This window comes from Myotis myotis, unplaced genomic scaffold (genome assembly GCF_014108235.1).
Source record: "Myotis myotis isolate mMyoMyo1 unplaced genomic scaffold, mMyoMyo1.p scaffold_m19_p_12, whole genome shotgun sequence".
NCBI lineage: Eukaryota > Metazoa > Chordata > Mammalia > Chiroptera > Vespertilionidae > Myotis > Myotis myotis.
In genome coordinates this window covers 12,588,246-12,613,732 of record NW_023416316.1, presented here as the reverse complement: position 1 = coordinate 12,613,732, position 25,487 = coordinate 12,588,246, and the positions used below count along the sequence as shown (strand labels likewise).

Below are 25,487 nucleotides of genomic sequence, written 5' to 3'. Positions count from 1 at the left end.
CAAAAGCCTCAGTGCTACTACAGGCCAACCTAAGAGTAATTTCATGCTTGGTGGAGGTAAGTGGTAACTTTCTCTTACTTAACCTTGGTCCAACCATATCTGCAGTTCCGAGTTTAATCTCAGTTTAGGTTCAGTGATGATGAACCAGAGTGTGGCCACAAGTAGCAGAGGAAGAGGAAATCAGATACTCAGAATGACTGAAGGAACTTCAGATTCTTACCTGGAGAGGGGAAATTTTGGGAGAAGTAACTTGGTAGTAAACGTCTGAACACTTGTGCAGGAAGATACTAGATGTTAGAATTGTACAATAGATAGAAATTGCAGAAAGACTGGGGTTAGCTCAATATGAAAAATAATTTCCTAAAAATTAGCTTTCTGCTCCAGCAGTTATCTGCCTTTTCAGTCCACCAGTCATACAACCATCCGCTGTTACAGAGCGTGTTGGGGGTTATAGAGAATGTTGGAAGAGAATTGTATAAAGTCCAAGACCATATCTTAGACATTTACATGCATGATACATCTATTTGTTAAATGGAGAATTAACAGCTAGCAAAATTGCTTCTTTGAGTAACTTATATGCTTAATTTTTAAAAAGGCAAATTTTCATTACCATGGAGAGATGGATTTTGAATGGGTTAATTAAAATTTTTCAATTGGAGGAAGGACGGATAGAGAAAGGTAGTTCAGCAAAGTTGAGGACGTGAGCCATACCATGAAGTGTGAACAAAATAACGCTGATTATACACTTACATAGAGCATTTCAGAATTTCTAAAATCACTCGGCCCCATGAGTTGTGATGTAAGCATCACCTATGAAAGTGATACAGGACGATGCTATCTTGTTACTGCCTCGTTTTAACTGATGAGGGAACTAACGCTCAGCCTAGTTCATGAATTGGCTATGATGGCGTAAAATTGAATTTCAAAGACTAGATGTTTTTGTGTGTTTTTTCCTAAATCCTAAGTTTGAAAAAAAAAAACAAAAACCACAAACAACTCTGAAGAGGCCCTTCCTCGGCAGCCAAATGCTTTACGTTGCCTCCTACCTGCTGGCCACCCTCAAGGCAATGCCTCCCCAGGCACCAAGGACATCAAGAAGATCCTGGACAGCGTGGGCATCGAGGTGGATGAGGGTCTGCGCAACAAGGTCATCAGTGAGCTGAACGGACAAAACATCAAACATCGAAGATGTCATTGTCCCGGGTATCGGCAAGCTGGCCAGTGTTCCCAGAGGGGCTGTGGTGGTCTCAGCTGCCCCAGGGTCTGCAGCCCCTGCAGCTGGTTCTGCCCCAGCTGCTGTAGAAGAGGAGGAGAAGGAGGGGGAGGGGAAAGGGGAGAAGGAGGAGGAATCAGATGATAATTTGGGATTTAGCTTGTTTGATTAAGTCTCTCATTTCCCGTTTCTCTACAAATATAACCCTTTTTACATTAAAAACAAAACAAAACCCTTACAAAAAACAACAACTATCACACCAGTATGGGACTAAAGAAGGGAGAAATTCTTCTAATATGGCACAGGCTGGAAATAGAAGTAATTTCAAGACCTGTATTTTAAATAAAATAAAAACTTTTGAACAATAATAGATACAGAGGCAGAGCTGCCTCAAACAGATTGTCAAACTGCAGCGGGAAGGCCGGGGAGGGTTGGGGGGCAGGAGGGAGGGGGGTAAGAGATCAACCAAAGGACTTGTATGCATGCATATAAGCATAACCAGTAGACTTAAGACACTGGGGGATAGGGGAGGCTAGGGGACTGTCAAGGAGGGGGGGGAAGGACACATATGTAATACCCTTTGTAATACATTAAGCAATAAAAAAATAAATAAATAAATAAATAAATAAATAAAATAAAATAAAATAAAATAAAAATGAGGGTATCATTCCAAGCAAGGAAAGCTGAGAAACCACAAGGAAAAAAAAATGAAGGAACTTTGGTTAGAAAAAAAAAAAAGCATTACAAGCATTACTATGGCAGCTGTGCCGGGTGGGGAGCACAGCCATGAGGGGGCTGAATTCTGGACGCTTGTCCTGGACTCGATGCGGCCGGCCCACAGTGAGGCTGGAGGAAGGGGGACAGCATGACGCTTCCTTTGGGAGCTAGGCATGGCTGCTTTGCTGTGGTGAACAGTTAGTTTTGGAAATTATACACCATGGAGGCAGGTGATTTATCTTTCTATAAATTGTGAGCATTGAATTGAAATTGAAAGGGAAAACCGCATCTGAAGGAAGGAGTAACAAGGGAGTGCCTGCCGGGGGCCCATGTGACCAGAACTCAGTGTCACCTGAGGAGTCTCGCGTGCGGGCCAAGAGCTTTACAGGATGGTTTATGCCTGAGTCCCCCACCCCGCTCCCTAGCACCTTCCAGTCGGTTATTGTAGCACACGTCACAGTGTGTTATAATCACCCCGCTCTGCCTGCCAGCCCTGGGCCTCAGCCGGCTCTGGACGCCTAACCATGGTGAAGACCAGCTCTGTGCTGCATTGTTGGCGCCTGAAGAAGTACATTGTGAAAAATGAATTTCTGGCATTACAGGTGGAGACACTGCAGGCCAGAGAAGAGAACTGCAGGGCTGAAGGAAATCAGGGGGGAAACGTATTCTGGTGCACTGTTTCCTGTTCAGTGGGGAGCCACGTTGACCTTGCTGTCCTGAGCTTACCGTCCGGTGGAGCAGACAGACAAGAAGTCAGTAGGGCAGTTATAAGCCCAGATGTAGGAAGTGCTGCAGGGAAAATTCAGGGCGGGGTGGGAAGGCTTCATAGGAGCCTGAAGCTTCAGGGCATTATTCCTGATGCCATACAGTCTGTCAGTGCCAAAGTCAAGGCTAGCTCCTCAGTCTGCTTAATGGCATGCAGTCATTCCTTATGCAGGGTGGGCAAAAGTAGGTTTACAGTTGTGAGTATGCAAAACACAGAGTTCATTCTTGTATTATTATTTATTAATTATTGTATTATTGTCCATACAAACAACTGTAAACCTGCCAGTATTTTTTTTTTTTTTTGAAATAACTTTTAAAAATTCTCTTTGCCAAGGAGGTCACGGTTTGATTCCCGGTCGGGGCACATGCCCGAGTTGTGGGTTCGATCCCCAGTAGGGGGCGTGCAGGAGGCATTCGATCAATGATTCTCTTTCATCATTGATGTTTCTATCTATCTCTGAAATCAATAAAAATTTATTTTTAAAAAATTATCTGCTCTAAACTAGGGATTTTTAAGAATTCTGTGGCCCATAGGTCCCTCTGAGAACTTGATAAAAGATATGAATTATCTTTCAAATGCACATATATACCCAAAATGTAAACTTGGACATAATTTGTAGGGCCAATCATAGACATCTAGGTTTTGAATTTCTGTTATGAGCTCTTTTTAAGTGACTTCATCGACTCCTACCTCTCCTTTCTTTTGAATCATTCCTAACCTGGATCTCCAGCTCAGCCATCTCTCTTGTAATGCAGATGCCTGGGCAGCTGTCCACCGAACAGCTCCCTAAAATTCCACCAGGCTGTACTACAATTAGGATGCAGCAAAAGCCACACGTGGTAAACAGTTATGTGTGCTGGGGTTGGAGGTGACAGTAGCATTGAGGGCCTAGGAGAGCAGATTTATACTGATAGGAATCTTGGTGCACAGGTGGAGATGGCTAACAGGCAGTCATAAAATATGTGCCTGGTGCTCAGGAAAAAGCTAAGAAGAAAATGTCAAGCTAGGAATTGTTAGACTGCGAGTGGTAGGTTAAGCCCGGGATTGAGTGTTATCATCACAGGGGAGAGTATAGAATGGAAAGAGGAGTCTAGGGGAAGAAAAACAGAGGAAGAGGAAGGAAAGAGAAGGAAAAGGGGAAAGAGGAGGGAGAAGTAAACTGAAGGGAAAGAGAGAAGGTCAGAGGTACCCTGGGGGAACATCAGTACTTACAAAGTCAATAAAGGAGGAAGAACCTTTGTAGGAATCTAAAAATCCTAGGAAGAAATTGTTTCAGGGAGTAAGTTATCAATACCAATGGCATAGACATCAAATAAGAAAAGAAGCCCTAGCTGGTTTGGCTCAGTGGATAGAGCATTGGCCCAAGGACTGAAGAGTCCCAGGTTCAGTTCCGGTCACAACCAATTGATGTGTCTCACATCGATGTTTCTCTCTCCGGTCTACTCTCTCTAAAAATCAGTGGAAAAATATCCTTGGGTGGGGATTCACCAAAAATAAAAATAAAATTAAAAAATAAGAAAAGAAGCTAAAAATGTCCATTGGGTTTTGCAATTAGGTTTTGAATGACCTTTTGGGAGATGAGATCTGATGTGATTGGGTTGGGGAATTAATGGAAAATAGGAATGTAGAACAGTCAAGGTAGAGAACCTCTTCACACACTCACCTTTGAAGGACTGAAGAAAGAGGAGGCGAGAGGGGAGCGTGGCTCCAGGTGTGGCTGCTGTGGGAGAGGTGGTTACTGAGAGGAAGACAGGAGTCGGGAAGGAGCATCAGGCATCTCGGTGGAGTCCAACAGATGGAATAAAGTCTTAGAGGGGGTGTGAAGAGAGAAGTTCAAATACATGAAACGGGGGGGAAACTTAGGTAGCTCCAGGTCCTGAGTTAGGAGAGAAGGGAGTAAGCATAGATGCAGTTACATATGCAGGGAGGATAGTGAGGCGGCGGGTTGAGGAAGCTACGACTGAGATCCGCATGGTGTCTGAGTGGTTGGAGGCCCCTTCCCTTGTCCCCACTTTCTTTTGCTGCAGCCAGTCCCTGCTGGGCCCACCACTGCCTTTTGTGGTGAAGGCACTCCCTTTGCAGGGCTGCTTTTAAATAGCCCTGCAGTCTGTCTCGGAGTCACTGACTCACCATGAACTCAACCTTTTTAGAATACAACCTTTAAAGGACCTATAAACTTTAGACATTGAAAACAAAGGGAAAAAATGTTTTCCCTGATGCTATTTGCAAATGTCATCATAGGGCTGAGGAGTCTGGTTGGAAAACTGTGAACCCTGTTTTCCTTTCTGGGGTCCACTCTGAAGTGTGGAGAATCATATGCAAACTTCTGGAACTTTCCTTCAGTCCTTGAAGGGGCTGAAAGAGCCACGATTTCTGATCCTGCACTGGCTGTCACTTCCTCTCTCTGACCCCTGTGACACTGTGTGTGGCCATCTCCAAGATCTCTGTTAACCCAGGGGAAGCTTCTAAGACTTGAATCCATAAAAATTACTTGGTACCCAAAATGTCCATGGAGTGGCATAGTACACCATGAGTCATATTTCACAAGATGGAGAAAGGAAAGGAAATGAAGGGATAGAACCCTGAGCAAGAAAAAAAATTAAAAAAAAAGTAAAAGCAGATGCTGGATCCTCATCGCATCTTTCCCAGCAAAGTTCAGCACTTTTTCAAAGCCCTCAACACAGAGAAATCCTGCCATGTGCCGCTGACTCACAGGGGCAGACCAAAGCTCGTCTTGAATCTGTTTCTTCACCGTGACCTGAGAAAGAAAGAAAGCTGAAGGCAAAAGGGATAAGTACACAAAGGATCAGCTGAGGGATTAGGACAAAATGCAGCTGAGAAGGCCAAGGAAACCTACAGATCCTGTCTGCATTTCCCATCATTCCAGGGGGCTTGAGATGGGGACCGAGGACCTGACTGCCCCTCACGGGGTTGTCATCCATGCCCTTTTTTCCACTTCAGGAGGAATTGTGAACAGGTCCCTGGGGCTGTGAATTAGTTGTCTGAAGGTTTAGTTTGAAATCTGATTTGGCAGCAAAACAAACTGAATGGTCTTGGGCCACATCAACTCCTCAAATTTCCATTTTGTTAATTCAAATGGGAATAAAACATAGTTACCTTTCAGGATAATTTTAAAACCATATGGTATATGAGAAGTTTGCTGGCATTGGACCCCAATGGAACTGGATTTGAATTCTACCACACTTCCCTAATCCACTTATCATGATTATTTTGTCTTTGTTTTCCTCGCATCTCCAGCATCTCTCCCTGATGTCTCATTCTTTGCTTAGACTTTGCTACCTATTTGACTAGGAAACCAATGAGAATACCTGTGCACCCCACTTTCAGTATCAGCCTACTGGAATTTGTGTCCACACACTTTGCTTTCCCTCTTGTTACTACAGATTAATTGTTCATACGTTTATCTGAGGGCCATCTGTCCACTTCTTCCTGTAGATATCGCTCCTACTTCTCTCCCACCTCCCTAGTTCAGCCTTTGCTCAGGGTCAGAGCTCTTATCATCTAGAAAGCATTCTGGCTTTTCTGAATCATTCTCCCCCCTTCTGGATAATCTTACAAATTAACATAAAAACATGAAACAGAGCCCTAACTGGTTTGGCTCAGCGGATAGAGCGTCGGCCTGCGGACTCAAGGGTCCCAGGTTCGATTCCGGTCAAGGGCATGTACCTTGGTTGCGGGCACATCCCCAGTGGGGAGTATGCAGGAGGCAGCTGATCGATGTTTCTCTCTCATCGGTGTTTCTAACTCTCTATCCCTCTCCCTTCCTCTCTGTAAAAATCAATAAAAAAACAAACAAACATGAAACAGTGACTCTCATGGTTAAAAAAAGTTCCCTGGAGTCCAGACCCACCTAGATGTCCCCATGTATAGTCAATGCCAGCGCTGTTCTTCCAGTTCTTCCGACCAGAATCTGGGCCCATTCTTGACTCTTCTCTCTCTCACATTCTACCTCTAATCCATCAGTAATCAGTAAATCCTACGGACTCTCCTTAAAAATATATTCAAAATGCGAACACTTCTCACAACGTTTGCTGCTAACTACCATCTCTCTAGGAAGAGAACAAGAGGCCCTCATGGGCCTCCCTGCTGCCACCCCTGGGCAACTCAGTCCATTGTTTTTCACAGCATCCAAGTACTTATTTTAGAATATGAACCATATTTGGCATTTCTCTACTTAAAACCTCCCTCTAATTAATACCTTCTCGTCTTATTCAGAGTAATAAGTCCTCACTATCACATACATGGCCCTGCCAACCTGACCTCATCAGGGTAAGAGTTCTCCCTTCCTCTTATGTGCCTTCCTGCTGTTCCTTGACCCCATCACGCCCATTCTCTCCTTAGAACTCTGGCTTGTGACGTTTCCTCCACCTACAAGCTCTTATCCCAGATGGCTTCATTTACTGGTTTCTCACTCAGTGCTGCTGCTCAGTGAAGACTTTGCTAGCCATCCCGTATAAAAATAGCACATTCTACACACACTCCCTGCACTCTCTATTTTTAAACTCTTATATTTTTTTCCCATGGCACTCATCACCTTTCACACGATTGATTTTTATTGATTGATGTGATCATGATCTATCTTTTCCCATGAGAATGGAAGCAGGCCACTTTGCTATATTCCTAGCCCCTGGAACAGTGCCTGACATATAGTGGAAGCTACAAAATTAAGAAAAAAGATAACAGAGTGGCTTCAGGTAATCTATTTAACCTTCCTCTATCTTGGCTTCCTCAACTCTAAGAATGGATGTAATATTGGCCACTTTGTAAGATTGCTATAAGGCACAGAGATGGCATATATGAAATGCATGGCACGGAGCAGGAATGCAATGAACATGCATTATTATCAATGGTGTGCCGATTAACTAGGTACCACATGCCAAGCCTCTGCCATGCTGTACTTCTCAGAACTAATATTTTGATTATTTACACAGACTTACTGATGGCAGGAAGTCGGATGACAAAGCTCAGGTGTTGTGGCACAACTTTGTTCACATCCTGATTCTGCTTTGAAGCTTTGCTGTTCCTATATGCCAAACACTGAATTTTTTAATATTGTCCTCTCACTTAATTTTTTCCAAACTTTGTAAATTAGGTCCCTTTATGATTATCCTCCCTAATTTAGGGATGTGGAAGGCAAGGAGCAGAAACTTCCCTATCTTATATAACCACATTTGGCAGAACTGGGAGCCAGGCCTCTGCTGTCTGCCTATCGGCCAGGGTTTCTCCATCTTGGCACTACTGACATTTTTGGACGAGATGATTCTTTGTGTGGAGAGCTGTCCTGTGTGTTGTAAGATACTTAGCAGTGTCCCTGGACTTGACCCATAGATGCTAGTTGCATGTCCTCCAGCTGTGACAACCAAAACTAATCTTCAGATGTTGCAAATGTTCCCTGGAGGGGAGGGGTGGGCAGAACCACTTCTGGTTGAGAACCGCTGCTCTAAATCGTGCTTCTAACCCTCCTCATGACTCTCCCCTCGAGTGAGTGAAGCCAATCCTCATGGATGCTTGCAGCCTGAGAGGAGAGTAGGATTGAGGCAGAGCTGGGGCCGAGCTGGGCGCAGGCCCCACCCATTCAGCAGGCTCCTCTCAGGACTCACTCTTCAGCAGTTAGCCCTTCCTCTTTCCAGAAGCTGCAACCTCTGTTATGAACTCAGCCTCCTCTACTAGGTTACAGTCCGAGAGGAGCAGCCAGCTCTCCCAGGGCACAAAAAGATGGCCCCAGAGCAGGCTACAGAGAAAGCTCCAGGTTGGAATGGGTTTGCTGTTGGTGGCGGGAAGCTAAATATTTCATCTTCATAAAATAAACATGGATTGTCTCATCATGAAATATACATAAAAATGTTTAAACATGTTAATTATTAAACCAATATTGATTCATATTGGATGAGGCATTAAGGGAAAATTAGCTAATGTATTTAATATCTCCTCCACGGTTGACTAGTATCAGAATTCATCATATCTAATCACCAATAATCATAAAAGTGGCAGGCGATATTTATGATCAGGCCTGAGTGAGTGCCGGGCAGGAAGTGACGGGGATGGAGGAAATATGAGAATCTAAAACACAGAGCCTGTCAGATGTCACAGCCCATCCTCGGAATTTCAGACATAAATCACTGGTGCAGTCACATCATCAAAGTTTGATCAACCTTTCATACTGGGACGGTTAATGAATGTCACTTGGACCTGGCTTCTCTCTCAGAAATGACATGGGATGGCAGATGCAGTGGAGAGGCAGAAGCGAATGGGAGCAGGGCTTCAAACCCTGAGTTTGAATTCTGTCTCGCTGCTGTTTTACAACGTTTGCCTCTGTTTATCCATCTGCAAAAGGGGGTACTAATATCCACCAGGTGTCACTTTCCTTTGACCATTTATGTGTTTGAGTCTTTTTTAAAATTCTCACCTGAGGATATATTCTCATTGATATTTTTTCTTTTCTTAGAGAAAGAGGAAGAGAGAGAGAGAGAGAGAGAGAGAGAGAGAGAGAGAGAGAGAGAGAGAGACAGACATTTATGTGAGAAAGAAACATGGATCAGTTGCCTTCTGTACACGCCCCAACCTGAGTACGCCCCTGACCTAGAATTGAACCTGCAACCATTTTTGGTGTACAGGATGACGCTCCCACCAACTGAGCCACCTGGCCAAGACTATGTGTCTTACTCTTATCTCACTAGCTAGTTTGTTTTCAAATTCCTTAAGGGAAGAAATCTTTCTCTTGGTATTTTTTTTCCCCATGTCCTGAAAGTAGGCTAATTTAGTCATTTAAAAACCTGCTCTGGAATAGGAAAATATCTGGAACTGAATTCCAGATCTTGAGAAAGTTACTCTTTTTCTTTGTAACTCGATTTCCTCACCTGCAAAATAATTCACTGACCACATAGACTTGCTATGAATATGAGCTGTTATGATGTATATAAGTGGTAAAACATTAGCATGTAGGGGCTGTTAGATCTTGGATGATGGTTATTCCTCTATATTCCTAAAGCGATGATAAAGAACTGAACAGTTGGCAAATATTCTGTGAAATTCAGTAGATTTTTTAAATGAGTAATCTGTGAACTTTTAACACTAGAAATAACTTTAAATATCAGCCACTGTGAGTAACTCCTGAGTCGTGCAAGCAGCTTCTGGCACAGCCTGAGAGGGCCACGCCTTGGGAAGGACTCTGCTTGGTGTGCCAGAAAGTTCTCCTTCTGCCTCCCCACAGGTCCCCGTGCGAGGGGAGGGCGGGAGCGTGTCTCCTCACGGGAAGATGTGCGTGGGAAGAGCTGCGTAGAGCCCCACCTCTGCCACCAAGTTGCCTGGCCTCTGTAGAAAAGAGAGCAGATGATGTTCCTTGCAGTCTTATTGTGAGAATGAAAGGAAATGGGAAAATTAACACAACCACATTTTGCCAATCTAGACAGATCAGATAGCATAGCTTCTAAATTTTGAGATGATATATTTTTTTGTGTCATTTATTTCAACATTTCTAAAGTTGGGATATGTCTTACAGTGGACATGTACAATAATGTAGCGCTTCTCTCCTTTCCCCAAAGAGTGTTATTAACAAGCGTGTGTGTTATCATTGGAAATGTCCTCCAAAAATGGTGAAGCAGTATTGTTATTCATCACACCGTAGTTGAATAGACCCTCCTAAAAACAGTGCCGGCTTACCCTAAATCACCTACTCTGGGGTCACGTGGTTGCTAATAACTGGGGCGGGGTGGGGAAGGAGAGAACTTGACATGTTCCCTGATTTTCTTCTGCAGCAAGGTATATTGACTTGCTGTGGAACATTCCTCAGCTGGGAGGCGGGGACAATGGCAGACACATGGACATTTCCCAAACGCGTTTTCCTTAGACCCGTTGTGTCCTCTGGGAAAAGTTGATGAGAAGTGGCCTCTCGTTGTCTATCAGGACCCATCAAACTCTGAGATTGAAAACCTCAGCAGCAGCATTCCTCAGCTACCAGATGTCACACAGCTGCATTGTAAATTGTTACCAGAACTCAAAAGAGAATAAAAGAGAAGATTGTTGAAGCCATGAAGGCATATGACATAGTAAACGGTGCATTTAATTCCAACTTAATGTGAGAGATAGAGTGCGTTGGATAAATATTATCCGATCATTAAAAACATATTTATGGAAGTTTAGCAACTTTGTCAGGGATGTGTGACTAATAATACAGAGTTGTGAGGCCCCAAAAAACATATTTGTCTTAATCGACTGGTGTTTAGTTTGGATTATTGACTGTTAAATCAAAATGAAAGTTTCCACTTGAGATTTTTGCATTTCATTTGTGACGTATTTGTCTTCATCCAGATACTCCTATTGGATACCCAGTTTGCCCACAGAAAAGCCCCCTCTAATAGAATCATTGAATTTCCATATTGGAAAAGTTCGTAGAAGTTCAATCTCCTTTCAGCATTTTTTTGGTTCCAGTGGTATCATCTGTTTTGAATTGCAACTACATTTTCTGTAGTATTGCCACACTGGGGAAAATTTGGAAAAGAAAAAGGAAAAAAAATGTCAGCTATATTCCCTTCACCCTGACAGTCCCTTCTCTTTCATTGTGCATCTCTGGGAGGGTTAAATAAAGCAATCCATGTTAAACATTTAAAACTGGAACATAATGAACAGTCCATAAGTATTAGCTAGTATGTTAAGTCAACTATGAATATTCTGATATATATTTTCCCCCAAAACGCTGAAACATGTCCTCAAGGGGAATTCCCATAAAATCTCATACCATGGCCCAGACCCTTTTTGATCATTTCCAAAGTCAAATAATCTGTTACCTCTTGAGACATTTTATTTCAATTATATATTTGATATGACTTTAATTATTGGGAGTTTCTGTGTGGAATCTGGATGGGTCTCCTGCTGAATCCCATGCAATGACTAGGTTCTACCCTTGACTTAATGAAAATTATTTCGATACATTGAATCTCAAAGCATGTTCCTTGAGACACTAGGAAGTCCCCTATCCATGCCATTCAAGTTCTAACGATTCCACCTCCAAAATGCCTCTTAAATCCACCTACTTGTCTCTATTTTCATCGCCACCGCCCTAGGCTAAGCCACCATCACCTCCAGTCCTGGTTATAGCAGTGACCTCCTAATTGATTTTTACATCTGCTCCTGGTACATGGCCACCAGTCTGGTCTTATACCAAATGCTAGTCTGATCACAAAATTCATCTGTGCAAAGCATCCCCTTTCTCAGACTCACATTTGAACTGTTCATGGTGATCTTCTGAGCCGCACCTGAACTTTCTGTCTTTCTCTCCTCTCTCCCCCTTGTTCCCCACAATCCAGCCACAGACTCTTTCTCAAGTATCCCAAGCTTTTCATGGCATTTGTAAACATTGTACCCTTTGCCTGGAAATCTGCCCCCTTCTCTTATCTGGCTGTCCTCTCCTTATCCTTCAGGCCTCTCCTTCTATATAAAATAGGCTTCTCTGTTTATCAGAGCACCTTGCTAATTTCACCTCAAAGTGCTCATTAAGACTTTGTAATCATACATTTACTTGTGTGTTTATTTGTACAATCCCTCAATGAAGTAATGATTTGCCAGCTCAAATGCACTTTTGTTAGTCACACCCGAAAGCAAGTGCAAACCATGGTCAGAGATCATTTACCATAATCTCTTCTCTGTTCCGAGAGCTGGAATGAAATAACTGTAGTGATGTTTTCTTGAGCATCGCTATGTTCCAGAACCATCCTAGGCATTTTCAATATACACTTTTATTGCCTACGAGGTGAGCACTGATACTGTCCCATTTCGCATGTAGAAGGGACAGTAATATGCCAAGGTCACACAGCAAGCAAGTGGCAGCACCAGGATTTGAATCCAGGCTCACTCTAGGGACCATGTTTCCAACACCACACTAGAGAAAATAAATGTTAAAGAACCATAGCTTTGTATGGAAGGAAGACTCACAAAACATGTGAAGTATTCTACCTTTTGCACACAACCATGAAGAGAAGTCATCCGTTGATGCAATTAGAGGTAGAATATTGAAAGGGATGTTAAATGAACATTTGAAGGTAAAGTGTTGTATGATTAAAGTGACATGTTTATCCCAAAAAAGAAAACATAAGGAGATCAACATGTCAAAAAAGAAAGCACACCAGTGCTTTATGAATGACATTACGAAAGAATTGGCTGCAGTAACATATATGTGCCGTTAATTATTACACAGTGTGTTCATGTGTGTGTGTTTGTCTATATCCATACACATTTACCCCATGTATACATATAGAAAATAATGCAATAATTAATCAATAATATTACAAAAATAAACTGTTTCATGTGCTCACAACTGTACACCTACTGTTGCCCCACCCTGTCTATACATAGATATGGATATGTTAAAAGAGCTACTAAAAAGAACAAACAAGGCAAATAAATAGGTATTCGCTGCTGTGCCTTTTTTAATAGCTCTTTTTGCTATTTACAAAAGTACCACATACTTAGTGCTTAATTGATCAAAATGTTTTCCAATCTTTGGGCCTCATGTGCTGCCAGTCTCTAGGGAGGGAAGGACTGTTATTACTTGGGGATAAGAGATCGGAGGCCCCAAGTGGGAAGGAACTTGTCTGAAGTGAGTTAAGTGAGACACAGCCCCAGCTCTGAGGGCAGAGGCAGGGAGAATGGTGCAGACAGGGCGGACCTCGGAATCCGCCGAGCAGTAAATCACACATGTGCTGAATCCTGGACCTCTTTAACCCTTCTGACCACTTTCTTCGTCTGTATCGCTGGGTTTTAAAATATATATATATATCTTTATTGATTTCAGAGAGGAAGGGAGAGGGAGGGAAAAATAGCAATATCAGTGATGAAAGAGAATCATCGATCAGCTGTCTCCTGCACCCCCACACTGGGGATAAGCCTGAAACCTGGGCATGTGCCCTGACCAGAATCGAACCGTAACCTCATGGTTCATAGGTCGATGCTCAACCACTGAGCCACTCTGGCCAGGCTCTACAGCGGCTTTTAATGCCTACTTTGTAGGGCTCCTGTAAATATTGATTCAGACAATGTCTGGGAGGCACCTGGACCGAGTGTAACATATATTATCTGTTTAACATGTGAAGTTTTTTCTCCTCCCCACCATCCTGGCCCCTTTCCCCTTCTCTTCTGGCGCCTCCTTCCAAAACAGCTCAATTGAGATGATGTAATGCCTCAATTGCCTGACCTGGCCCTGCTGTGGGATCAAGGCCGTGGCCTTGCCTGATAAAAGCACTACATAAATACAGCTCCTGGAAATGCTGACATAACCTCAGTTACCAGCAGGTGACGCCTTGGAAGGAGAAAAGATGGATGGCTTGGTCTCAGCTTATAACTCTAGTCTAGAGGGAACTGGACATAGGCGCAGCGTCTTCTCCTGGCATCTCTGAACTCGCGGCGTTAGTTAACCCAAGGCCCATTGCATCACATCCGCAGATAAAAGCTCTCTGTGGATGGATCTGTCTTAAGTTCACCCACAGTTCCTTCCTTCTGACCCCTCTTTATTTGCCGGGCATGTTTGGAGAAGTACAGAAAGGACAAGGTTTGGAAGTTCAGGTCCCTGCTCTGTAATAACTTGCTGGCTCAGTGACTGAAGACAAATGGCCTTCTTTCTCTAAGTCTCAGTTTACTCCGAGAGGGAGGACAATTGCCTGGGTCATGGGTTCAGTCAGATTCAGACTCAGAGCTTCCTCTGGAGGAGAGGGGGGGTGTGGTGGTCTCTTCCTCACGTGGTTTTATCAGGAGGGTATCCGATGGGGCTGACCCTGTGAATCCAGGTCCTCGGGTCTCTCTGGGTAAGAAGTGGGGGCCACTGTCCCCAGATATCTGAGCGTACTTAGGCCCTTTGGGAGAGGACCTGAAGGGCCTCACTTTGGATCCTACCCGCCTGAGTAGGCCTGGACTGAGTAATGCAGACAAGGCCTCTTAAAGCCACGCTGCCTGGCTGCAGCTGGCTCATCCTGGGACAAGAGTCATGCAGACTTGGGAAAAGCCTGGCCGCCTGGCAGGATGCATTCTGTCTTGAGTGCTGGCAGGTAAGTAATGAGCTAGGAGCTAAGGACCAGACTCAGCCAATGCCACGCACTGTGGATGGGGCGCAGGCCCTGAGAGGCAGGGCCGCACAGCAGTTGAGGGAGAGCTCTGCAGTCGGCCTGATGGGGTTGCAACCTTGACTCGCTCTTCTTAGCTGTGAGCCTTGGGAGAGTTGTTTCACCTCTTTGGTCCTCAATTTTTATTTCTGTAAAATGGGACTGAAGAGGCATCTACCTCTTGTTTATTAAGATGTGTTACTACATATCAACCTTTAGAATAGCATTTGCGTCTAGTGAATATTATCTCATAACTAAGAGCTACCACCTACTGGCTGGGCCTTGGGTACCAATTTCTGGGCTAAGCCCTTGACCCACATTTTCCTCTTTTTAAAAAAAATCCTCACTTAAGGATATTTTTCCATTGATTTTTAGGGAGAGTGGAAGAGAAAGGGAAAGACGGAGAAAAACATGGATGTGAAAGAAGCACATTAATTGGTTGCCTCCTGCTGGAACCCTGACTAGGGCCTGGGCGGGGAGGAGTCTGCAACTGAGGTACTTGCCCTTGACCGCAGTCAAACCCAGGACCCTTTGGTCCTCAGCCCTACGCTCTATCCACTGAGCCAAACCGACTATGACCACATTATCCTCTTTACTTTTTACAGCAGCTCCAGGAAGCTGTCTCTGTCAGTCCTGTTTCACAGATAAGGAAGAGGAGGATAAGATAAGAGAGGTGGCATCACCTGTCCAAGGTCATGCAAACCCACTTCATCTTGGTCTGAGTCCAAAGCCTTGGCTTTGAACCCCTAAGCCATATGCAGTGGAAACTGATATTTTCACCTATAAAATGCTGATAGTAATCACCTATTGTTTTAAGTCCTTCACATATATTCATTTATTTAATCTTCACAACAACTTTTGGGGGTCAGTGAGATGATCATTCCTATTTTTTAGATGAGGACACTGAGGGGCGTGGAAAAAGTAATCTTGAAAGTTTTTTTAAAAAAATCTGTAATTAAACTCAATGCTTTCAAAGGGTTTTCAGTGGAGCACTTCTCTTTTAAGTTTCTCTGTAAAATAAAGGCTTCTTTGACAAATATGTTTTGCAAATTCTGCCCAGGAAAGCCCCCTCTCAGAGATTCTTAATGCATATTTGCATAGCACAGGGACGGAGGAGCCCTGGAGGGAGGAATCCGGTTACACTTTGTTTAACCCAGTGTTTCCCAAAAGGATTTGACCAGGGAAGCCTGCCACCCCCTTGGCTCCTGCCTCACACTCCTATACAACATCTGTCAACATTCTGCAAATCCTTTCGGCAAAGTTTATTCTACTTCAACTTAACCTGCATTCATGGAAGGTCAGGTCTGCGCCCACCCCTGTCGCTGCTGGGCTTTAAAGGCACTGGGGGGAGTTCTCCTTTTCTGTGAGTTCATAGTCACCTTGGTAGGAGAGAGAAATGTGCATAGTAATGATCCAGAATATCATCCAAATCATTAATTTAGGTGTTTGATGGCAAAGATGCCAGAAAGACAGGCATGTGGTGGGATGGAACGGAGCAGCCTGGTGGAGGAGGGAGTCGGGCTTCCTTTTTAGAGCATGCAGGATGGACACCTCAGCCCGCTCTGCAAAACCAAGACAAGGACACCTCCCGTTGTCCAGCACCAATTGATCCATGGTGAGGGGAGCCCGCTCCTAGGAGTGGAATGTTTCATGCTAGCAGCCACAGTTCTTCTCGCAGGATTTCCAATAAAAATCCATTACTTACTATTATCATTAGGATTGTAGTTATGGTAACTAAATAAGATGATTACAGGGTTATAAAATCTGAACATCTTGAGCCAGTCCTGTGTTTGATTTCCTCCATGATTTTTCTAACACCAGCTCAAGCTTTATGACTCCTGCAGGCTTCTTACTCATCCTCCTCACTTTTGTCACCCACTGTTCTGATGAACAAACTCTCTAACAAAGGAGCTGTGTGAGTCACACAACCACCAAGAACATTCCCCTTTCTCTTTTCAGTGTTCCTCTTCATCATCCCTGTTGCTCTGAACTGCCATCACTTTAGAACCAATGGCCATTCCATGGAACTCACAGTTCCTAATTAACCCGTAACACTTGCAACTTTCTTCTTGAAAACTCTGGAGGATAAATTGCTCTATGTGGTTAGGTGATCAGAGAGGGTGTGTGCACCCACCAGTGGGACCAGCAGAAGCAGCCAATGCTGGGAGGTGGGAAATAGCACACCTAGGAGAGACTGAAGAAGGAAGGCCAGGCTCAACTTCTAGGTGTGTGTTGCCCAAGGCTGGGATCCTCACTTAGCTTTGATAAGCTGCTGAGTTCATAGCAACATCTCACTCCCTGTCTGTGTTTCCCTACCGTTGCTCCCCTTCTTTATCCAGTGGTTCCAGTGCAGCTGCTTTCTCTGGACATATGTTCATCCCCTGACCTGTCTGTGGACACCGGTGCCAGATCAGGCTCCGCAATGGCGCTTTCGCCACATCCTGTCTCATCTTCTCCTTGTTGAGTTTACTGATTCCAGTGTTCTTTGGAACTTTGGCACTAAATGGTCAAAACTTTGGACCAACCTACATGGCTTACAAGTCATAAAGTATCTTTATTTATTCAATAATTATTAAGTGTCTAAAATACAGCCTGTCTAATATATGTACCAGTTCCTGAGTGCCTAATATGTACTCTGCTGGACACTAGAGATGTGAGTGAGAGTTTCTATCTTAAAGGGTCATCAATTGGAAAGTTAGCCCATGTTTCTGACCTGATTTGATACATATTCTAACATAAGTGATATCATTTGAAATAGGAAGATAGCAAAGACGGATTCTGTCAGGAATGGATGCCCAAATTTATGTCAGAGGTCACATTCAATTGTGCAAAGAGGGTGAAGGGGAGAATGAGTGTCAAGAAACATACATGAAAAGCCCAAAGCACCTCCTTGCTTAGGGGCCGGAGAGTGGAGTACAGTGATGCAAGCAGAGGTTCTGCAGCCCACTGCCAGTGTTGAACCCTCCTCTGCTGTCTACCAGCTTTGCCATCTGTAACGGGGGATGATCAAACTCACAGTTCTTGGGAGCCTCAGTTTTCTCTCCTGTGCAGTGGGCATAACAATAGTACTAACCTCATAATGTTGCTGTAGAGAATTACAATTAGTAAATGCACATAGGACTGTTAGAACAGTGCCTGGGCACACAAGTTTTGAGTAAATGTTAGCTAGTATCATTAAACTTAAGAATTAAATAATAATTCTGACTATGGACCCGTCACAGTTCTAGGGGCTGGGATATTGCAATAAGACACAGAGAATATATTCCACTGGGGGATGATGGAAAATAAAGCAGTGTTTAAAGGTAATTTCTGATGATGCTGAGTGCTATGCAGAAACACGGGGTTCATGATGGAGCTGCTGTTTAGGTTGGTCAGGAACGCACTCCCTGTGGAGGTGACATTTGAGCAAAGACCCCGATATCGCAAAGAAGTAGCCATTTGAAGATTCTGAGAACAGAGGGTTTTAGGAAGAGAGACGGCAAGGACATAGGCCTCAGGTAAGAACAGACTTTCCAGGTAGAGGAATGGAAAGGAGGGTAGGGTGGTGGTTCAGGTGGACTGAGCGAGGTGGGAGGACATGGTAGGAGATGAGACCAGGGAAGTGAACGAGAGCCCAGGCGACAGGGCTCATGGTGGGCCGGGGCTATTGGCACTTATCCCCATCACAAGGCCAGCTAGCTGCAGAGTCCAGTGAGAAATGGGACCAGGCTCAGCAGAAGACGGGGCTGTTTCTGAGTGTTGGAGTTCACTAGACCTAAGGATTGAGTACATTTTTCTCCTTATTTGTTGAGCCACTTTGAACCAGTGGGAAATCTCTCTCCCGCTTCCAAAACCAGGCTCCTTCCCTTAATTAGAGTGAGACTATCAGTAGCCATTGCTCTCCGTTTAGCCCCGATTATATGCCCTAGACGGGGAAGGGAAAGAAGGAAGTTATGGTTGAAATAGAACCATGCCTTTCCTCATCCTGTAGCCCTCGTTGCCATCCCATTAATCCCGCCAAGTGTGGTGTAAGGGAAAGAGCTGACCTTGGAAGGTGTTGGCTTCATCCATCAGCCAGGGTCCTGGCAAGCAACAGCTGCCACACTTAAAGGAGTGATTGAAGATGGCTTAATGGGAGGGTTGCTGACAAAGGTGTGGGGAAGGTTAAGGGCACCACCAAGGGCCATAAAGCAGCCAGGAGATAACGACCAAGGGAAGCAGTTACCACCCCGGGCCTGATGGAACAAGGGCGGGGTGGGAACCAGAGGAAGCCTTCACATAGGAGGGGACTGCCTAGCAGAGCTGTGGCCTGGACAGACTCGTGCAGCTCCTGCAAAATTCAGCCCAGTAAGGAGAGAACAGGGGCATAAATACCTGGACCCTGGACCGACCTCTCTTCCCTCCCTGATCTCCTGCCAGTGCCCGCCCCACTCCCCCATCCTCCACCCCCAACCCCACTGGCTGGACCCATTAGAAGTTAGAAAACAGGAGGGCCATGGGGTGCAGAATACTGGCTCTCAAAGATGTCTGTGTCTTAATTCCCCAATCTGTGACTATGTCAGGTTGCATGGCCAAAGGGAGTGAAGGTTGTAAGTGGAATTAAGTTGCTAATCAGCTGACCTTAAGATTGGGAGATTATCCCTGTGTTGGAATCTGGGTGGACCCAGTGTGATCAGAAGGGTCCATAAAAGTGGAAGAGGGAGGCAGAAGAAGAACACTGGAGAGATGGCAGCATGAGAAGGACTCCACCAACTGGAAGTCTCTGAAGGGGCCAACGACTGCAGCTGGGAGCTGGGAGAAGCAAGGACATCGATTCTTCCAGAGCCTCCCGAACGAGCAGAGCCCTGCCGACACATGACTCGAACCCGCAGACCCATTTTAGAACTCTAAGAGAATACATTTTTGTTGCCGTTAGCCACCGAGTTTGTGGTAATGTGTTATAGTAGCAGCCACGAAAGACTGATATAAAAACTACCTAATGCATTACATAAAAGGGCAGAGTAGGATGGGGGAGGGGAGGAAGAGGCTGAGGTACAATGGAGAATATTCTGCACCCCTGGGTTCAAGTCTAGGCTCTCCCCTTACTATACAGCTGTGGTCAAGCCATGTCACCTACCTGAGCTTCAGGTGCTTGAGCTATAAAGGGAGGGCCATCCTGGCCACTTCCTGTGCTTTGCGAGGACCAAATGGCAGAGTGGATATGAAAGTGTTTTATAAACTAATGTCACGTGGATGTAAGTCTTCTGCAGTCTAAGGACCACAGGGAAAATGATCCAATGCAAAGTCGCTGTTTTAGCCATTCCTGAGTTTAAAGCTGTATACCTCTTGCTTACATGATTTCCTCATTATGGCTTTTTTTTTTTTTAACGTGAAAAATTAGGACATGTCTCTAATGCTTACTTTCCCATGGGGCCTGGAGCCATCCTGGCTGGGCTATAAATCTTTTCTTGCTATGTAACGATTTATGGTTCTTGTTGGAAAAGATAGGTTGCAACATGCATACGCATAATCATGCACCCAGACGTACTTGCATGTTTTAGAAAATGAGACTGCCCTTGGGAGACATAAATAGGGGGTTCATGACTTTTTCATCACACATCCCACGAGCAAATCTAACACTTTCATGTGCATACATACACCACAGATATTCATGTTAATTTGTCTATTTCCCGTAAAGGGCACCCAAATAATTGAACCCACTGGCCCCTTTGAAGCACATGGATGACGGGGTCATAGATGCACCTAGAGCCTGCATTTCCCTCACCATCCCTGGGCCCACAATGAATTTTGAGGCCAAATAAATGCTTAACACCAGCAGAAATGTGTCTCCTGTATGACAGTCATGAGGAAAAGTCAAATTGCTTTTCATGACTTTCAAAATGACTTGAGGAAGACAAGTTGGTTTATGTATTAAATTTATCTGAAATTTACATTTTGATTGGCCAACAGTCTGGGCAAATTCCACAGTAACCTATCGATCTGACAGAGACATTTGACAGTCCTGAACAATTGCCGAAATGGCTTTTAAAACCCAGCCAGTGAGAGCTGGGGAAATCTTCCCAGAGCGTCATCTCATTCATCTCCCATCAGCTCCCCCACCTCCCCAGCAGCCTTGGGGTGGCTGTCAGTGAAGCCAATAGAGACGTATTTCCAGAGGTGCAAGATGAAGTTCTTCCTGGAGTCTTCCTCCACTGTTCTCCCCCCCCCCCCCCTTTCACCCCTGATCACACTGGCAGGGTCTTTTCCTCCTTATGAAATCCACAGTAGTTTCAGGGTCTGCTTGCTCGAGACAGATGGAGACAGTAAGTATGTCTCCAAATGACCAGTCTGGCATCTTTCGGAAATGCTCTCTCATCTCTGTCACCCCAGCTCTGGATACTGAGCCAGGGATCACCCTGGTTTCTCTCCTTCTGTCTGAAACATAATCTGGCATCTAAATTGTTTTTTATCATTCCCAACCCATTGTTACTTTCTTACACTGTATGTCTGTACCAGTCATTTCTCGCTTATCATACCTGGCTTGGATTGCTGTGGTTTAATTTGATGAAAAATTATCAGCTTCTGTGTTTAGGATATCGCTAAACGTCGAGACAGGCCTTCTAGAACAATGGTTCTCAATGTGGTACCCAGCTTAGTAGCCATCAGCCTCACCTGGGAACTTGTTCCATAGGCAAATTCTCCAGACATACTCAACACCTACTGAACCGGAAATCCTGGGTGTGTGTTTTAACAAAACTCCAATGTGATTCTTATGCAAGCTAAAGTTTGAGAATCAGTCCTGTAGTATGAGGCATATTCACAAAAGCTGGAATTGATTTCTGTAGTAGAGGTGTGCTAATGGAGATTCAAGAGGAAAGCTTCATAAACTCTAGGAGGCAAGGTAGGGAGAATTTGGAGGACAACAGGAAGGCTTCAGAGAGGAGAGGTCCCTATTGTGTGCTGTGAAGGATGGTCTAGACCAGTGGTCGCCAACCGGTGGTCCGCGGACCACTGGTGGTGTGTGAGGTCTGAAAGGTTGGCGACCACTCGTCTAGACATTATAGACGAGAAGGGTGGGAGCTGGAGAGAGTGGGGAGGAATAATGCCAGCATGGGAGCTATCTAGCACTGGATCTGCCCTTGCAGATATTACTAATAGATCACAGTGCTTTTTCCTTTTGAGTGCTGTAATGGTCTCAGGATCTTTCTAAGCACACTTTTCTGGGTAGCCAATAGCAAACAATTAAAATCAGCAGATATCTGCCTCTGTTCTGTTTCTGGAGAAGAGTCAGAGACGAAAGGCATGTTCAGGCAATGGACCTTTTATTGGGGAGACTCGGAGGAATGAGGTCTGGTAGGTACTAGGTTACATTGGGCCACAAATGCCAACCAAGAGTTTGAATTTATTTCCACATGCAGTAGGGAAGCCATTAAGGATTTGATCCAGGAAAGTTACGTGGTCAGGATCCTTTAAGGATTAATCATTTTGTCTTCCTCTCCCTTTGAATAGTAGTTTCCAAACGTGGCTGCCCATTAAAATCACTGGGGGAGCCTTTAAAACTCCTGGTGCCAGACCACACCTCAGACCAATTATATTAAATCTCTGGGGTGTGATCTGAGCAGTGGTGTTTTTTTAAAGCTCCCAGGGTGATTACAATGGGCAGCCAACTCTAAGACCCGGGAGTTTAAGTTATAAATGTATTGCAGTGGGGATTCTTTGTTATCCATCCACTCCGGTAGCTTGCATCAATCTGGCGTAGGAAGGATTGCCAGTGTATTAAGTCAGCATCTAATTGGTTGATGAGATGTTCAGTTACCTTCCATATAGAATTGCCTTCCTTTTTCTGGTGGGGAGGTTTCGAAAGAAGCACAAACCAAACATCTTGAAATCATAGCTGCATTTTCACCCTAAATTTAGTGGTCCCCCGCTGAGAAAATCAGTGGCCCCAGAGTTCACCAGCGTTGAACAGGCCATGATTCTCTTTCTGTCCTTCTGAAATGGCTCATGGAGAGTGAGAAATGTGGCAAAATGGGAGAAGGGGTCAGACAATTTGAATGCATGGAGTGAATGAACACATGGAGAGGATTGCATGGACGGATAGGTTAGAGGGATGGAGGAGAGGACGCAACTGGGAGCCAACGGTGTTTCCTCTGAGTTCTGTTTGCCTTGTTTCTCCCTTACCCCAGAATCTATCCCCACATCTCATTGTTTACTACTTAATTACTCATCTCTCTTTTAGCATAAACTACCAATTTTTTTCATGCTTTTTTCCCCCCTAAACATGATAATTTCCCCCTTTGCATCTCTCACAGTAGTGTTTAACCCTAAATTGGTGTTTCTCACATCTCCTGTTGTGGAAGTTGGTGCTACCAGGAATGCCCTTCCATGACCTTCCCCCAGAACCCACTTCCGGGAGCTCCAATTGGAGTGTTTCCTCCTTGACCCCTCCAGACAGATCTGGTGTCTTGAAGCAAGGGCCTGTATCAAAGCTCTTATTCCATATAGTCAGAGGATTTCCCCACTTTCCTCTCTCTTTCTTGCTCCTGATTATAAAAGCAATATGTATATCTTTGCACATATACTTAAAAAAATGGAGAAAAGGACTTTAAAAATTTCGAGACTCCTCAGTGATTCTGTCTCCCAGATGAAATCACTGACAGTGGTTCCATGTTCGGAGTGTTTTGCTCTGTGTGTGTGTCAACTAAGTTGAGATCAGAACTTACATGGAGGGCTGTTGTCTATTTTTGAAAATGTGATATTAATAAAGACCTTTTTAAAAAGAAAAATCCTCCCCAAGTCTCATCTGCAATGCCTACATTAATTTCCATCATACGGAATGTACCACAATTTTAATCAGTTCTTTCTTTCTGAGTGTATTTTTGCTTCTAATTATGCTATTAGTCACATGTGCACACATAAGTCTCCGCAATGTATATCTCAGTGTATTTTTAGTCTGGGGTGCAAATTAGCTTCTTTGGATCTTATAAATGGGAATACTGCTTTAAAATATTTCAATATATTTAACTCTGGGTACAATGCTTGAATTGCTCTCTCAAAAAAATACATATTTATATTCCCAGTAGCAGAGAGGTTGCTTATCTTACGTGAGGTCCCCGTTTAAAGGAGAATTTTGTTCCCTCATTTTGCTGATTTGAGAGGTGAGGATAATAGCTCATTGTTTTAAGTTGCATTACTTAATTGCTAGTGAGGTTGCCTTTTTAAATCATGTTTATTTAGTATTTATATTTTCTTTTCATGAATAGCCTCTTGTGACATTTTATGGCCAGTTTTCAATTGGAATCTGAAAGTTCTCTATCAGTTTCCTTTATGGCTTATGGATAACTCTTATTCTGTTATGTTTGTATAAAAATTTTCCAGTTTGCCCCCTGGAATTTCATTTTTGTCATTACTGTTTAAGTCCAGATTATTTTATATTTTTACATAACATCTAATTTTTATTCTTGTGGGTAATTTCTTCCCTTTTTAAGTTAAAATATCCTCTTTCCCTTTGCCCTTCATATTGATTAATTCTCACTATTATTTAATTTTTCTCTCTCTTTATTGATTGAGATATTACATATGTGTCCTTATCCCCCCGTTGTCCCCTCACCGCCCCCCCTCCCCCCGCCACTCATGCCCTCACCCCCCTGGTGTCTGTGTGCATTGGTTAGGCTTATATGCATGCAAAGTCCTTTGGTTGATCTCTCCCCCTTAACCCCACCCTCACCTACCTTCTCTCTGAGGTTTGAGCATCTGATCGATGCATATATGTCTCTGGATCTGTTTTTGTTCATCGGTTTATGTTGTTCATTATATTCCATAAATGAGTGAGATCACGTGATATTTATCTTTCTCTGACTGGCTTATTTCGCTTAGCATAATGCTCTCTAGTTCCATCCATGCTGTTGCAAATGGTAAGAATTCCTTCTTTTTTACCGCAGCATAGTATTCCATTGTGTAGATGTACCACAGTTTTCTAATCCACTCATCTGCTCATGAGCACTTAAGCTGTTTCCAAATCTTAGCTATTATAAATTGTGCTGCTATGAACATAGGGGTGCATATATTCTTTATGATTGGTGTTTCTGATTTCTTGGGATATATTCCTAGAAGTGGGATCACTGGGTCAAATGGGAGTTCCATTTTTATTTTTTGAGGAAACTCCATACTGTTCTCCACAGTGGCTGTACCAGTCTTCATTCCCACCAGCAGTGCACGAGGGTTCCTTTTTCACCGCATCCTCGACAGCATTTGTCATTCTGACAGGTGTGAGATGGTACCGCATTGTCCTTTTGATTTGCATCTCTCGGATGATCAGTGACTTTGAGCATGTTTTCATATGTCTCTTGGCCTTCTTTATGTCCTCTTTCCAAAGTATCTATTTTGGTCCATTGTCCATTTTTTGATTGGGCTGTTTATCTTCCTTTTGTTAAGTTGTATGAGTTCCCTGTAAATGTTGGAGATTAAACCCTTATTGGTGATAACATTGGCAAATATGTTCTCCCATTGTGGTAGGCTTTTTTGTTGTTTTGTTGATAGTTTCTTTTGCTGTACAGAAGTTTTTTATTTTGATGTAGTCCCATTTGTTTATTTTCTCTTTAGTTTCCAATGCCCTAGGAGCTGTATCGGTGAAGATATTGCTTGGGCATATGTCTGAGATTTTGCTGCCTATGGATTCTTCTAGTGTTTTTTATGGTTTCCCATCTTATGTTTAAGTCCTTTATCC

The 25,487-nt window shown here is 43.9% G+C and overlaps 1 pseudogene; it reads left to right on the top strand.

Annotated features, from left to right (window-relative positions):
* Nucleotides 1–1,025: 1,025 nt before the first annotated feature.
* Nucleotides 1,026–1,385, top strand: LOC118666875 (annotated as a pseudogene).
* The last annotated feature ends 24,102 nt before the right edge of the window (nucleotides 1,386–25,487 follow it).